A 4,938-nucleotide genomic window follows, 5' to 3' on the forward strand; every position below is an offset into this window, starting at 1 on the left:
CATATTATGCGACCCACTCATTCATCATGGTAAAGAAGGCTTGTTTAGCCCCTCACCTTGATTATTCGCAGATGATGAGGTTCAACAGCGGCGTCCCTTGTGCAGGAGCAGCCACTACACTTTCAACGTCATCCGCCAAGATTCTCTCTACATCGGGATCCATTTACTAATCAAAAAAAAAAAATTTAACCGTCAGAAGTCATCACACATTTGAACATTAACATTAAGGAATGTATAGCTAGACTCATACGTGCTATGGTAGTCCTAGAACCGACTAAACCATAGCTCGATACCAATAAAATTGTAACACCCGTGCAGGAGTCCGCTGCGGAGTCGGACACGAGGGTTAACGGCTTAAACCATTCACTTTCGCAGTCCATTTTAAAAATTTTCCAGGCAGTTGGCTAACTGCGTCACTGTCACTTTAAAAATCATATCTTGAGTTCCAAAACTCGAAAACCAGTTTTGTAATTTTTTCCTGAAACTAGACTCAAATATGCATCTACAAATTTTTTTCTAGAATTTTTGGTAAGGCCAATTAGTACAGTTTATTAGTTAAAGTCTCCACTGTTACAGGGTGCGACTACACTGACCTTCATGCATTACGACCTGGATATCTCCCTGTACAGGGCTTCAATACTGATTCCGTTTCTTTCTATACAAACTAGACCCAAATAGGAATCTATACATATATGGCATGACTCCTAATTATCTCTGGTTAATTTACAATGAATTTCCAAAGTCAGAACAGGGAATCCAGAAACCGTTCTGTCCCTGTTTCACGAAAACCTAAATATCTCTTAACATACAACTCATATGACCGTTTCGTTTCTTCCATATGAAAGTAGATTCATCAAGGTTCATTTACATAATTTATTCACTATTTAATTCCATTCCTATTATTTTTAGTGATTTTTCACATCCACATCACTGCAGCTGTCAACCTCTGTCCTTAAGGTAGATTTTACCTACTTCATAATTTCCTTGATTCAACTAGCCCTTTTAGCATACATGGCACAAAAGATGATCACGATTAACCATTCCAAGGGCTAATCGATTCCAAACATTTCCACATCTCTTAATGAACAACATACAAAATGATTATGATACCATGCCAAAGTGTATACAAGCCATTTTCGCATGGCTAAAAGTTTACATACCAAATTTTCAACAAAACATATTAGCCTATACATGCCAAAATGTTCTCCTAGACCCACTAAGAAGAAAGTACCAAAAGTTGCTAGCCGGTGTGATGACTTTGACGACGGTCCCGAGCACACCAAAATGGATCAAGAACCTAGATAAGCAACAAACAAGCACACCAAATGAGTACATAACTCAGTAAGTCATAAGCACTACTCTACCGTCCAACAATAATAATCATAAGTGAAAACAAATAACACAAAATCATTTTTTTCCAAATCATAACAACTATGCTACAATTTCTTGAATTTTTGGTTCGATCTCATGCCAAGTCCTTCAATTAAATCAATGCCAAGTCAGCCCAATCAATGTAGACCCATTTCCTCAAGTTTGGAACAACGGTGCACTAGATAAATTTATGCATACACCGCACAACCTCAAATTCGATATTTAGTTAATAGCTCAATCACTTACCTCATTCATCACAATTTATACCAACAACCAAACGTTGCACACATAGTGCTTATTATGTTCACACACATAGTGCCATAGTAAATCGCACACATAGTGCCATAGTAAATTGCACACATAGTGCATTTGAGATTCCCTCATGCTTCAACCTCCCAATCGGCACACATAGTGCCACATAATTTTTGCACACATTGTGCCCTATGTCGATTCATCATGGTAAAGCAATTTACTAAATTCAAATTGTACATATGGTCATATTAATAAGTAGGAGAATCACTCCAAAAATATCTATCCAAGGAGTTCTCACAAAAGTGCTTAAGGACTTACCTTGCGTTGAGTATAACGGTTCCGACCGGCTACTCGATGTCCTTGGCTTTGCCCTTGCTTGTTTCCTTCTTTAACTTCTCGGGCTTAATAAATAAATAAACTAGTTTAATCATCTTGCTATACATTTATAATTCAATTATACATGCATATGTATATTTGTATATTCGGCAACCCCTCTTACTAATTACCCATTTAGTCGATTATATACATGATTAAAGGTAACATGACGAATGGGCATACTTATATATATATATACATACCCGAATGTGCACCAAAAATTTAACTCAATATCACCTACATACTCACTTTGATGGCCGAATATATATATACATGTATAGTGTCATCTATAACATCATCTAAACACCTAAATTCTTCTCATGCACACTTGATCAACTTTTTCCCCATCTAGCATAGCTTCACCTCCATTTGTGATATCATATAAATTTGCATGTTGCTACATTTCTTAAGTTCAACATCTTTATGCCCATTATAGCCACTCCCATAATCAAATTCTAAAATCGGCAACATCCCTTTCAACTATGTTAGCCAAATACTCATCCCTTCTTAGTCCCAACTTCGGCACCTCCAACAAAATGACTTAACATCTTCACTTTCATGCTAACATAACAAGCAACTTAGTTCATCCATACAACTAACATGTTAATAGCATCAAGCTATCAACTAAAATTTTAAGCTTCTTGTCAAATTCCAACTCTCCAACAACCCCAAATCCAACCATGGGATAGATAGAATTCAAACTAACAACCAAAATATACATGAATTTAAAGGAATAACTTCAACATACCTCAACTTAGATACTAGTATGGCTGACTTCTCCAAAGCTTTTCTCTTTTCTTTCACTTGGTTTTTCATTAAATGGTAGCAAGGATGAACACCCTTTTTTTGTTCATTTTCTTATTATTAATCTTTATTTTTCCTCTATTTTAATTGCTTACCAATATTAAGTAATAATAACAACATAATCTTGGAAGAATGAACCCATGCTTGGCCGGCCACTCAACATAGTTTGGGGCATTTTGACATGTAAACCCAACTTTTCATATTTCAATACTATTTGGTCCTCACTTATTTAGCTATCAAATTTTCTAAGTCTCTCAACTAAATCCTTTCGAGCAAGATTCACATTCCTAAGATAAAAATTAAAACATCAAATTTTTATACAAGTACTACCACACATATAAGGTATGCAAATAAAATTTTAACTAAATTTTATGACTCGGTTTTGTGGTCCCGAAACCACATTCCGACTAGGGTCAAATTAGGGCTGTTACAAAAATGGTCATTTGGACCGGGGGTAGTTATTAAACTCGAAATGTATAATGTGAGGTATTAATGAATTAATTTTGCTGTTATGAACCTCGAGGAACAAATTCCGGAGGTCGATCGTGTAAACGCAAAGTTTCGGAATAACCGAAACTCAATCCCGAAAAGAATACCAGGTAAGTTTGGATAATTTGAAGTAAACCCTTAAAATGCATAATTGTATGCTCCATGAATGTAACGCCCCCACACCCGAGACCGTCGCCGGAGTCGAGTATGAGGTGTTACTAAGCTTAGTTTAACATTTTTAGAACTTTGAATTATTTGTTTCTGCATTCACAGCTTTTAAGCTACTTGCGTCACAGTCACAAGAAAAATCATATCTCGAGTTACGAAACTCAAAATTAAGATCCGTAAATTTTCGCTGAATCTAGACTCATAAAACTATCTACTAATTTTTTTCTAGAATTTTTGGTTGGGCCAATTAGTACAGTTTATTAGTTAAATTTACCCCTGTTTCAAGACTCGACTGGTCTGACCTCTGTTTACTACGAACCACATTTCTCTCTGTACAAAATTCATATGACTATGAGGTTTGTTTATACTAAAACTAGACTCAATAAGGATTCTGAGGATATAAAATACACCACCTAATTATATCTTTACAATTTATGGTGAATTTCTAAAGTAGGAACAGGGGATTCAGAAACTGCTATGACTCTGTTTCACTAAAATTAAAATATCTTCTAACATATACTTCCTTTACTTGTTTCATTTGTTTCATGTGAAACTAGACATAATAAGCTTCAATTTGATATGTATTTCACCACCAAATTCAATTTCTATGATTTTTAGTAAATTTTCAAACTCGCGTTAGTATTGCTGCGGTATTCTGTTTATGGTAAATTTCATCTTTTTATGAGTTTTTATGCACTAAGTATCTTAATAGTTTTCCTTAACATCAAACATAATCTAAACTAACCATTTTCATAATTTATCATTATCAAGCATTTCCTCAACCATTTCACAACCATACCATAAGATCATTTACACAAAATGGGTATATTGCTATACATGCCATACTTAAATTTACAAGCCATTTACCAAAAATCTTCGGATAGTGTGGTGAGCCTTCGACCTATCCCGACTCTGAAATGGCTTGTCCAAAACTACAATGAGTAAGAAGGAGGGAGTAAGCATAAATGCTTAGTAAGTTCATATGAAAATAATAAGTAACATAACAAACAGTTATACCAGTCAACATTAGCATACATCACTAAAACACATAATACATTTTTAATCATTCTTCATCATCTTATTACCTTATCGTGGTTGTATCAATACTCAACCCGAGGGTTAAATACATACCGTCCAAAATATCCATTTCATATCACTTACCAATACGTCTCTTTACATCTCAAATTTTCCTCCATTTGAGTAGAACTTTACCCGTTGAACACATCGAATATAATTCGGATACATGGATAACTTGCACATAAGTGCCACATATTCAATCAAGCAATCATGTAACCCGCCCATAAGCGAACTCGGACTCAACTCAACGAGCTCGGGCGTTCGCATCCATAAGTGAACTCGGACTCAACTCAACGAGTTCGGATGCTCAACCATCCTAGTGACATGTCACTTGTATCCTAATCTATTCCTAAGGTTCAAACGGGCTTTTTCCTCGAACACTTATCCTTGCCGTCTTCCGTA

The sequence above is a fragment of the Gossypium arboreum genome, chromosome 2 (genome assembly GCF_025698485.1).
Source record: "Gossypium arboreum isolate Shixiya-1 chromosome 2, ASM2569848v2, whole genome shotgun sequence".
Taxonomy (NCBI): Eukaryota; Viridiplantae; Streptophyta; class Magnoliopsida; order Malvales; family Malvaceae; genus Gossypium; species Gossypium arboreum.